This window comes from Dendrobates tinctorius, unplaced genomic scaffold (assembly GCF_039654945.1).
Source record: "Dendrobates tinctorius isolate UK_male_01 unplaced genomic scaffold, ASM3965494v1 ptg000058l, whole genome shotgun sequence".
In the NCBI taxonomy this organism is placed as follows: domain Eukaryota; kingdom Metazoa; phylum Chordata; class Amphibia; order Anura; family Dendrobatidae; genus Dendrobates; species Dendrobates tinctorius.
This window is the reverse complement of record NW_027361726.1, coordinates 17,636,065-17,648,571: the sequence shown is the minus strand read 5'-3', so window position 1 is coordinate 17,648,571 and position 12,507 is coordinate 17,636,065. Positions and strand designations below refer to the sequence as shown.

General features: G+C 46.5%; 2 long non-coding RNA genes across 2 annotated transcripts in view; one reads left to right on the top strand and one right to left on the bottom strand.

The window, feature by feature from the left end:
* LOC141092227 (uncharacterized) overlaps nucleotides 1–2,306 on the bottom strand; it is a 37,538-nt gene extending 35,232 nt beyond the window's left edge. Inside the window, exon 1 of the long non-coding RNA XR_012232717.1 lies at nucleotides 2,183–2,306. This is a non-coding gene — a long non-coding RNA (uncharacterized lncRNA). The remainder of the gene's footprint in view (nucleotides 1–2,182) is intronic.
* LOC141092226 (uncharacterized) overlaps nucleotides 1–12,507 on the top strand; it is a 90,838-nt gene that overhangs the window by 2,029 nt on the left and 76,302 nt on the right. The window lies entirely within an intron of this gene.

The following is a 12,507-nucleotide window of genomic DNA, read 5'->3' as shown; positions in this document are numbered from 1 at the left end:
AGGTAACTTGGACATCACTAAGGCTGTGTTTGCTTTAAAGAGCCAGAAAAGTGTTTGGATACAGTCACAGACACCTCAGAGTGTTCCATGACTTTTCAAGGCAATTAAAGGCTTTGCAGTATTTCAGTTCATAGTGAATCAATTCACTGCAAATTGAATTTTAAAAAATTGTTAAAAATGGCGAACTCTAATTTTAAAAATATGCAAATAAAGGGGTGTGTTAATATGAGAATGTGTAAACAATGGAAATGCACAAACGACTCATCATACAATAGGTTGGTCTCTTTTAGGGAAGTATCTAGTTTTCATATATGTAACCATGGTCCTTGCCTACAAGGCATGAGGCTTCGAGATGATCCCATAATTAGGAATTCCATCAATGACCGGCCGTGAGCAAATCCTGACACAACTCCTGTCTGAGTGAGCCGTGGAAGAGAAAAAGTAACGACGGCTGGAAATAATTAAACAATTTAATCGCAGCAAAAGAGGAATTATTTCTGCTGGCAGCGCCATAAATCTTACGCTGTCCAAACGCATATATCCCACATGAAGCCTGGCCCAGGCCTCAGTCATAAAAGCAACAATATGACCCTTGTATTATAATTGTGCCTGCTTATTAACAAAGGGAAAGTGACACGGAGGACAGGGCGTGCTGACAAAGGGAAAAGTGGTTCAATTCCTTAATTTTGGCAATTACCATGCCGGGGTAGTGACAGCCCCGTCCTGGCCTCCTGGATATAAACTCATCCTGACTGTGGTTTGCAGAACAGCCCTGATGGTATTAGGCACCAAGCATCTGTTTTACTTAAGGTGAATGGCGTTTAATGACGCCCGCTACATAGATAGGTCCTGTTACTTTAAAAAGGAAATCGGGGGTTAAGCTGCACTCCTTATCCCACGTTTTACCTACTGAGGACTTGGAAAATTAAGGCGTCTGATGGGATCAGGAGTCAAGGCTGCAATAACGTAGGTCACACTGATCAACTGATCATAAGTGACATGTCCTTGCAGCCCAGCAAACGAAGGGTTAATAGATTTCCATTTAATCCATGTATAGGTCACATATGAGGAAGCACTAAAATACAAACAAAATGAACTAAAGAAAAGACAGGGACAGTAATTATACGGTAACCCATAGAGTGCAGTAATAAAGATGTTATATTCTTGTACATAGGAGCAGTATTATAATAGTTATATTCTTGTACATAGGAAGCAGTATTATATTAGTTATATTCTTGAATATAGGAGCAGTGTTATAGTAGTTATATCCTTGTAAATAGGAGCAGTATTATAGTAGTTATATTCTTGTACATAGGAGCAGTATTATAGTAGTTATATTCTTTTACATAGGAGCAGTATTATAGTAGTTATATTCTTGTACATAGGAGCAGTATTATAGTAAAAAAATAGGAGAAGCCAGCGCTGCTTGTGGTCAGAACGCAATACATAAAGTGCATATGCATATATTAATTTCTAGCTGTATTCAAAATGAGATATTTGGCAAAAAATTGATCAATCGTTTGAGCCACCCCACCGCGCCAAGGCAATCTCATGTGGGGCAGTCCTACTCTATGTTTTTTATATTCGCTGTGCCATTGCGGCCTCCTAAATGTATTAAAAGCAAGACCATATTAAATGCACACTATACCTGAAGAATTTCTGCATCACTCCCATGAAGCCAGAAAGGTGAGCGCAGATAAAGGCCAACCAGGACCAGACAGACATTTCAGGTTTGACCTCCACACTCTCCTGACCTGCAATCACAGATGATGTGTGATACAGGCCCAGACACAGGTGCACAATCAAATAGAGATTGGGGCAGGGCAGGGCTGCTGTGTGTGCACAGCAGCCTAGATCAATCACAGTGAACACAGAAAAAATGTCGAACATAACCCAGCGCACACGGCAACAGTGGTGGTCAACCACAAACCAACATCAAGGAAAAAAAGGGGAGAAGCCAGCGCTGCTTGTGGTCAGAACACAATACATAAAGTGCATATGCACATATTAATTTCTAGCTGTCTTCAAAATGAGATATTTGGCAAAAAATTGATCAATCGCTTGAGCCGCCACGCCAAGGCAATCTCATGTGGGGCAGTCCAACTCTGTTTTTTATATTCGCTGTGCCATTGCGGACTCCTAAATGTATTAAAAGCAAGACCATATTAAATGCACACTATACCTGAAGCGTTTCTGGATCACTCCAATGAAGCCAGAAAGGTGAGCGCATATAAAGGCCAACCAGGTCCAGACAGACATTTCAGATTTGACCTCCACACTCTCCTGACCAGCAATCACAGATGAAGTGTGATACAGGCCCAGACACAGGTGCCCTGCCCCAAGCTCTATTTGATTGTGCACCTGTGTCTGGGCCTGTATCACACTTCATCTGTGATTGCTGGTGATGGCAGTATTATAGTAGTTATATTCTTGTACATAGGGAGCAGTATTATAGTAGTTACTAGCTATGAACCCGTTCTACGCTGGGTGGCGAGCATTTTTATTGGTATATGGTCTCCCATCCTGGTATGTGCTGCCCCCCTCCTATCCTGGTGTGCATGGCACCCCTCATCCCTATCCTGGTATGCATGGTACCCTCACCCCCCCAATCCTGGTAAGCATGGCATCCTATTCCTCATCCTGGTATGCATGGTCCCCTCACCCCCCAATCCTGGTATGTATGGTACCCCCTTATCTCTATCCTGGTATGTATTGTCCCCTCACCCCCCGATCATGGTATGCATGGCACCCTCACCCCCCTATCCTGGTATGCATGGTCCCCTCACCCACCTATCCTGGTATGCATGGTCCCCTCACCCACCTATCCTGGTATGCATGGACGGCTCACCCCTCAATCCTGGTATACATGGTCCCATCATCCCCCTTTCGTGGTATGCATGGTCCCCTCACTCCCCTTTCGTGGTGTGCATGATCCCCTCACTCCCCTTTCGTGGTGTGCATGATCCCCTCACTCCCCTTTCGTGGTGTGCATGATCCCCTCACTCCCCTTTCGTGGTGTGCATGATCCCCTCACTCCCCTTTCGTGGTGTGCATGATCCCCTCACTCCCCTTTCGTGGTGTGCATGATCCCCTCACTCCCCTTTCGTGGTGTGCATGATCCCCTCACTCCCCTTTTGTGGTGTGCATGATCCCCTCACTCCCCTTTCGTGGTGTGCATGATCCCCTCACTCCCCTTTCGTGGTGTGCATGATCCCCTCACTCCCCTTTCGTGGTGTGCATGATCCCCTCACTCCCCTTTCGTGGTGTGCATGATCCCCTCACTCCCCTTTCGTGGTGTGCATGATCCCCTCACTCCCCTTTCGTGGTGTGCATGATCCCCTCACTCCCCTTTTGTGGTGTGCATGATCCCCTCACTCCCCTTTTGTGGTGTGCATGATCCCCTCACTCCCCTTTTGTGGTGTGCATGATCCCCTCACTCCCCTTTTGTGGTGTGCATGATCCCCTCACTCCCCTTTTGTGGCGTGCATGATCCCCTCACTCCCCTTTCGAGGGGTGCATGATCCCCTCACTCCCCTTTCGTGGCGTGCATGATCCCCTCACTCCCCTTTCGTGGCGTGCATGATCCCCTCACTCCCCTTTCGTGGCGTGCATGATCCCCTCACTCCCCTTTCGTGGCGTGCATGATCCCCTCACTCCCCTTTCGTGGCGTGCATGATCCCCTCACTCCCCTTTCGTGGCGTGCACGATCCCCTCACTCCCCTTTCGTGGCGTGCACGGTCCCCTCACCCTCCTTTCGTGGCGTGCACGGTCCCCTCACCCCCCTTTTGTGGTATGCATGGTCCCCTCACCCTCCTTTCATGTTATGCATGGTCCTCTCACCCCCCCCCTTTTTCGTGGCTATATTATAGATATTCTTGTACATAGGAAGCAGTATTATAGTGTATTATAGTAGTTATATTCTTGTACATAGGGGCACTATTATAGTAGTTATATTCTTTTTCATAGGGATCAGTATTGTAGTAGTTATATTCTTGTATATAGGAGCAGTATTATAGTAGTTATATTCTTGCATATAGGAGCAATATTATAGTAGTTATATTCTTGTACATAGGAGCAGTATTATAATAGTTATATTCTTGTACATAGGGAGCAGTATTATAGTAGTTATATTCTTGTATATAGTAGCAGTATTATAAACTCACACAAGTCTCGCATCTCAATACCCGGCACTGCCGCCGGCACTCAGGACCGGATTGTGCTGCTGCATGTATTTCTATGCAGCTGGTCTGAGTGCCGGCGGCAGTGCCAGGTATTGAGATGCGAAACTTGTGCAAGTTTCTAGCATGTGTGACCCCAGCCTTATATTAGTTATATTATTGTACATAGGAGCAGTATTAGAGTAGTTATATTCTTGTACATAGGGACAGTATTATAGTAGGTATATTTTTCTACTTTGGATCACTATTATAGTAGTTATAGTCTTGTAAATTGGAGCAGTATTATACTAGTTATATTCCTGTACGCCCTGGCGGTACGATGGCTCAGTGGTTAGCACTGCAGCGCTGGGGACCTAGGTTAAAATCCCACCAAGGACAACATCTGCATGTAGTGTTAGGAACGGCGGAACGCACTAAATAAAAATAATAATAAAGTGCGTTCGCCATTCAGGGTCCACCGTGCAGTAGGTGTTACAACCGCTGCTGAGTAATAGCAGACGAGCAATATGGCGATATAATGCGCACGGGTTCAACTTCACCCGAAGTGCGCAGAGCGGGCTCTGTTCACACACAGAGGCGCCGCAACAAAAACATACAAAAAGGCTGAGCCTGTTAGAGTCACAGGCCTCAGGTAAATGCACACACGGTATAAGGTCACAGGAGCAGGAACTAAGACAGAGGGGCTGCGTCCGTCTAGACCCACCGTGTGTGCGGCGTCGCTACTGCGAACGCCAAGAAGGGCTGCAACTGCAGCGCAGGACACTGCCGCTGGACGACACAGCTACACAGCAGGCGCTATGTCGGACGCTAGCGCAGAGGTGCGGTGTGCACAGTGGCCTAAGGCTTGCCACAGACTGGCGCAGACTACTGAACTAATACCCTAATCACATGCATAATATCAGAGGGAAGGGGTTTCATAATAAGTCAGTCACTAGAATCATACATCCGTCACCATTCACACATAGCAGTATAGTCTATACTAGTGCATGGCGGAATGGCCATGCGCGCTTTTAATAGCAGCCGGGACCTTCCAGATCTCCAAGATGGACCAATGAGATCTGGAGCAGGACCTGAGCACATGACTCCCAATCTCCAATGGGAAACCATCTCATGAGCATGCTCAGTAGGAGGACAGAGGGACTTTGCCTTGCAGCAAATCTCTCCAGGGGCTATCTCCTCTGCGGTAGATAAAGAGCAAGAGACCGCAGAATGTAAGGGTCTGGATTCCTGCAGAGCAGACGCAGGAACCTGACTCCTAACATTACCCCCCTCCTAGGGCCCCCTCCTCTCTGAGCCTTCCAATCCACCACCCTGTGTCCATCAGAGGCATAGGCCTCAGACTCGTCCGAAGGCAAGTCTGATGTCCAGGTAGGTGACACTGAAAACCGGGACACGTGGAAGGTATCAGAGGCGGCAAGATCGACAGGTTTAAGAAGGGACACGTGGGAGACAACGGGAGCGGCAAAACCGCCCGGAGCATAAGTTGAAGTGGGACGCCGCGGTGTGTCAGCGAACGTCCCCACTCTCTGTTTAAGGAAGCTTACCCGAGCACACGAGGCGCATGCCTGAATATATTTCTTAATGTCCCGAGCCCTTTGCGGCCACCAATACGACCCTGCCAGGAGTTTTGTGGTCTGCATGTAGCCACAGTGACCACCCGCCCTGGACGCTTGTGCCCACGCGAGGACCTTCGGCCGAAGGCGAGGGGGGACAAAGGTCTTGCCCGGCGGCACAGAGTTTGGCCATTGCGGAGCCCCGTTATCCTGGTGAACAGAGTGTTGACAGTGGTAGCCGCCAGTGGAACTTGGTGTCGGACGCGCCTCGAGACTGGCGCGAGACACCTCCATGGGCTCTGGGAGTGAACACTCTGGCTCGGGTGATTCCAGAGGTTCAAAGAGGTTGGGAGCCGGAGTAACCTTCCGTCTGGATTTAGCACGCTCCAGCCCGCGCTCCGAAAAACGGAGATCAATACGGGTGGCAATGGCAATCAGCTCCTCCAGACTTGCAGGAACCTCTCTAGTAGAAAGAGCATCCTTAACATGCTCAGCTAAACCTCTCCAAAACACAGGGATGAGGGCTTTGTCAGACCACTCCAGCTCGGAAGCCAGTGTACAAAAACTAACGGCATACTGATTAACCGAGAGGGATCCCTGAGTCAAAGCCAATAGCTGTATAGAGGTGTCGTGCGTGACCCGTGGTCCCAGGAAGACCTGCTTAATAGCTGTTAAAAACTGAGCAGCGGTCCGAACCTCTGGGTCACCACGCTCCAATAGTGGCGTAGTCCACTCCAGCGCCTTGCCCGACAGAAGGGAAACAATAAACCCCACCTTGGCCCGCTCCATAGGGAATCGCGCAGCCAGTAACTCCAGCTGGATAGAGCACTGGCTGACGAAACCCCTACAGGAGGTGCCATCGCTAGAAAATTTATCGGGCAACGGGAGGCGGGTAACTGTCGGCGCGTAGGAGGACGTGGACATACGAGAAACCGCCTCTGCGATCGCCTGTACAGCAGCCTCCGAAGACTTCGCCGCTGCGATAACACTCTCAAGAGTAGCCAACTGGCCCTCTAGCTGGCGAATGCACTGAAGGAGTTGCTGCTGATCTGCCATCACTAGCCAGACCCTGGCGTTAGTATAATGTTAGGAACGGCGGAACGCACTAAATAAAAATAATAAAGTGCGTTCGCTGCTTGGGGTCCACCGTGCAGTAGGTGTTACAACCGCTGCTGAGTAATGGCAGATGAGCAATATGGCGATATAATGCGCATGGGTTCAACTTCACCCGAAAGTGTGCAGAGCGGGCTCTGTTCACACACAGGCGCCGCAACAAAAACATACAAAAAGGCTGAGCCTGTTAGAGTCCCAGGCCTCAGGTAAATGCACACACGGTATAATGTCACAGGAGCAGGAACTAAGACAGAGGAGCTGCGTCCGTCTAGACCCACTGTGTGTGCAGCGTCACTACTGCGAATGCCAAGAAGGGCTGCAACTGCAGCGCGGCGCAGGACACTGCTGCTGGATGACAGTTACAAAGCAGGCGCTATGTCGGACGCTAGTGGGTCGCCCTCCCAGGGCTGTGGGATACTTGGTACCGGGCCGGTGTCAGGGGATGTGTCACAGTAGCGGTGACCCGGACCGTGGCCCTGGGCGCCCAAGTAATGGAGGAATGTAATGTAGTTTATGTGGAATGGAATAGTTCATGACGCCACCTGTGGTGCTCGGCAAGGGAGGTGTTAAGCCGACACTGCAGACAGATCCTCTGGGACAGATGGTGTGGTGCAGCAGTGATGGTATAGCCCTCCACAGGCAGGGCTGATGTCCCAGGGCAGTGTTGTTGTAATGGTTGTGGAAAGGCGCAGGCAGTGTAAAGGATGGTATCCAGATGTAGCAGTGCTGAGCAGGTTGGCGCAAGAATGAATAGAGGACAAAGAGACTTGTAGTTCCAAAGCTTTACTCACAGTCTGCGGTACACAAGGGTGCCTGCCTCCAGTCCGTGTCCTCCGGGTCAGAGACTCAGTCAACCTCCAGGCCAGATGGAAAGCTCCCCTCCAACACTCCGCCAACATGTACCTTTCCTGAACGACTCCTCTATTGCGCCTTAAAGTGTGAAGATCTCCAGTACCGTGGTACTCTGGAGTTCCTCTTGTCAGATGTTCCCAAGAACTCTACTCGTATGGCAGACAGCTGTAGCCTGCTTCGGGGACTCCCTTCTCCTGAGTCCCGGCTCTCTAAATCAGTTGCTGTTGTCCCCCAAGTGTCCATACAACCTCGGGGACCGGGCCCCGGCCTCGCACTGAGAACCTATAGGCAGGGTTCCTCTTCCAACCCACGTCTCCTCTCTGTTCTACTACTCCTTCATTCCGTACTGATCCTTCTCTCTCTTATAGAAGCTTAGGTTGCAGTTCTACGTCTTTCTCCTTCTTTCCCTTTCCCGTGCCAGCTGGCTCAGATCACTGAGGCAGCTGCAGCACTCCTTCCTCCAACCCTCCTTCCAGGGATCCCCACTCCTCCCGAGTGGCTTCCTTCCTCACTCACCTTATGTCAGACTGAACCCCTTATCCTACACTTTCCCATTCTTTTATATATCTCAACTCCACCCACCTCCCAGCACATCCAGTGTTCCATGCAGGGAACCACCACAGGTGCTCTGCTACTCTCTAAGCACTGAGCCGCAATGTGGTTGTGCAGAACTACCCTGTTGTGTGGGGTGCGAGTGTTGGAGCATGGAAAGGAGTTCCCACCTTACCTGGATGGTGGGGCACTACACCTTAGGAGAAGGTGCAGTACCTCTGTGGCGACTGAGCCTCAGGGGCGCCACATACCCCCCCCGTTAAGCACAGCATGTCCGCGGACTGCAAGACAACAAAGTTGACAGTACAGGAACATACAAAATTGTATAATTCTGCATAAACAATTCTTATACTAAACTTCCTAGTATAGGAGGTACTTATTCTTGAACGTTACAAACAATTCTTATTTAACTATCTAAATTTCAAGTCAAAAAGTGCAATTTTTCATTCTAAGTGCCATTATCTGTGACTCACTATCACTTCAGTATTATTCAGCTTTCCTTCTCTAGTACACGTTTCTTTATCATTTTTCTCTCTTCTAGACGCAAGACGCTGACCGCAAGTACCTGGTCCGTCACCTGTCATGTTCGATTCTTAATTCTCTATCAAAACATTCCTAATTCTCTGTAAAAGCCATTTCTCAATTACTAATACTCTTATAAAGCACATTATCAAATACTTTACAGTAAAACATTCAAAGATTCTCGTAAGTCCTGGACACCGCTCCCAGCCGGGATCTCCTGCAGTGTCCTTTGAGGTAGACATCATCTTCGCAAAGTGTCCTTATGTAAAATCTTGACTTCCTCTTCGCAAAGTGTCCTTATGTAAAACCAAGAGAGGGCACCTAAAGAGGTGCAACGATTTACAGTAAAAGTTTTGGATCATACAGCTTCCATGATCTCCTCAGTTCCAAATGTAGAAAAGCTGCCAATCAAAACAGGGCAACTCTGGGAAAAACAAAACCATGATATGCAACAAAAAGGCACAACTGGTGCATAGAATCATAGAATCGTAGAGTTGGAAGGGACCTCCTGGGCCATCTGGTCCAACCCCCTGCTCAAAGCAGGATTCGCTAAATCATCCCAGTCAGATGTCTGTCCAGCCTCTGTTTGAAGACTTCCATTGAAGGAGAACTCACCACTTCTCGTGGCAGCCTGTTCCACTCATTGATCACTCTAACTGTCAAAAAGTTTTTTCGAATATCTAATCTGTGTCTCCTCCCATTCAGTTTCATCCCATTGCTTCTAGTCTTTCCTTGTGCAAATGAGAATAAAGTTGATCCTTCTACAATGTGACAGCCCTTTAGATATTTGTAGACAGCTATTAAGTCTCCTCTCAGTCTTCTCTTTTGCAAACTAAACATTCCCAAATCCTGCAACCTTTCCTCATAAGACAGGGTTTGCAGACCGGTCACCATTCTGGTCGCTCTTTTCTGAACTTGCTCCAGTTTGTTGATGTCTTTTTTAAAATGTGGTGCCCAAAACTGGACACAATATTCCAGATGAGGTCTGACCAAAGAGGAGTAGAGGGAAATAATGACTTCACGTGATCTAGACTGTATGCTTCTGTTAATACATCCTAGAATTGCATTTGCCTTTTTTGCTGCTGCATCACACTGCTGACTCATATTCAGTCTGTGATCTATTAGTATACCCAAGTCTTTTTCACATGTGCTGTCACTTAGCCCTATTCCTCCCATTCTATATATGCTTTTTTCATTTTTATTGCCCAGATGTAGTACTTTGCATTTCTCCCTGTTAAAAACCATTCTGTTAGTTGCTGCCCACTTCTCCAGTTTATTTAAATCTTTTTGAATCCTCTCTCTCTCTTCTCTAGTATTAGCTATCCCTCCTAGCTTTGTGTTGTCAGCAAATTTAATCAGTTTACCCTCAATTCCTTCATCTAAATCGTTGATAAAGATGTTGAACAATACAGGGTCCAGGACAGAGCCCTGTGGTACCCCACTTGAGACATTCTTCCAACTGGATGTGCAGCCATTTACGACCACTCTTTGGGTCCGATCACTAAGCCAGTTATGAATCCACCTAACAGTTGCCTTGTCCATTCCATACTTAGTCATTTTTTCAATAAGGATTGTATGAGAGACTTTGTCAAATGCTTTGCTGAAGTCAAGATATACTATATCTACACCATTTCCTTGATCCACCCAATCAGTGATACCGTCATAGAAGGAAATTAAGTTAGTCTGACATGACTTATTAGTTACAAACCCATGCTGACTCTGTTTGATCACTTCATTCTTATCCAGGTATTGACATACATGTTGTTTAATAATTTGTTCAAAGATCTTTCCTGGTATAGAAGTCAGACTCACCGGCCTATAGTTGCCTGGGTCCACCTTCTTCCCCTTTTTGAAGATAGGAACAACATTTGCTCTTCTCCAGTCTTCTGGCACTTCTCCTGTTTTCCAAGAATTTTCAAAGATTATGGAGAGGGGTTCAAAAATTTCTTCTGCTATCTCCTTCAGTACTCTGGGGTGTAATTCATCTGGACCTGGAGACTTGAATTCATTTAGGTTAGCTAAGTGTTTCCTCACTATCTTTCTGTTTATAGATATCCTGGATTCTTCTATTCCCTTAATAGGACAGTGAATAACAGTTGGTGTTACATTTCCTTTCTGAGAGAAAACAGATGCAAAATAGGAATTTAAAAGTTCAGCCTTCTCAACATCCTGTCTTACCATTTCATCATTTTCATCCTGTAAAAATCCTATAGCATCTTTGACTTTTCTTTTACTTTTGACATATCCCCAAAATCCTTTATTATTGCTTTTGACATCTCTTGCAAGCCTCAATTCATTTTCAGCTTTAGATAATCTGATTTGTGCCCTGCAGGTTCTGCAGACAGCATTATATTCTTCTTTAGATATGCCTCCCTCTTTCCATTTTATAAACATTTTTTTTCTTCCTTTTTAGCATGTGCTTAAGTTCTGTGTTCACCCATCCTGGTTTCCTTAAATGCTTCCTATTCTTCCCTCTTTTCGGAATTGTTAACCACTGTGCTTTGAGAATTTCATTTTTCAAGATTTCCCATCCTTCCTGGACATTTTTGTCTTTAAGGATATCCAGCCATTGGATCCCTCCAATTATCTTTCTGAATCCCTTAAAATCTGCCTTTCTGAAATCTAACCTTGACGTCTGAGTCTTCACAGGTCTTCCGCCTCTAGTTATCCAAAATTCTAAAATGGCATGGTTGCTACCTCCTAGGGTTCCAGCCACTTTTACCTCCTCAACCATTTCCTCCCTGTTTATAAGGATTAGATCCAAGGTAGCAGTTCCCCTTGTTTTCTCCCCTACCTTTTGGAAGATAAAGTTGTCAGCAAGAGAGGATAAGAATTTCCTTGACCTGTTAGTTTTGCCTGAGAGAGATTCCCAACAAATGTCTGGATAGTTGAAATCTCCCATGACAACCATGTCATATTTTTTGGAGAACTTGGCCATTTGATGCATAAAGAGTTCATCCATATCTTCAGCTTGCACAGGCGGCCTGTAGTAAATGCCTACAATGGTGTCCTTTCCATTGTTCTGTCCTTGTATTCTTACCCAAACAGTTTCCACAGAACTCCCAGTCTCTGAAGCTTCAATCTCTGTGCAGATATACACGTTTCTAACATACAATGCGACACCCCCTCCTCGTTTATCAAGTCTGTTTCTTGCAAATAAGTTGTATCCTTCTAGTCTTGTATTCCAATCATGTGTATTGTCCCACCAAGTTTCAGTGATTCCAATGACATCATATTTCTTTTCCTGTGTTAGTAGTTCCAATTCTCCTTGTTTGTTGCCCATGCTTTGTGCATTAGTATAGAAACATTTTAGTTTGTGATTGGTTTCTCTTTCTCCAATATTTTTATTAATTAGATTCTTTCGTCTTTGTTCTTCCTTTCCACTTCTAATAGCAGAGTTCTCAATAGCATTTGTCAGGTGTATGGCTTTTTCTGGTCTTTTGCTTCCCTTCCCATGTTGTTCTAGTTTAAAGCTCTCCTTACAAGTGTAGCAAGGCGACTTCCAAATACATGCTTTCCAGTCTTCGTAAGGTGCACCCCATCTCTAGCAAGTAGTCCATTGTATAAGTAGTTCACTCCGTGATCCAGAAATCCAAATCGTTGCTGACGGCACCATCGACGTAGCCAGTTGTTCACCTGCAGAATCTTATTCCACCTCCTTGTTCCATGGCCATCCACTGGGAGGATGGAAGAGAAGACCACCTGCGCTCCCAGTTCTTTCACTTTCTTGCCTAAGT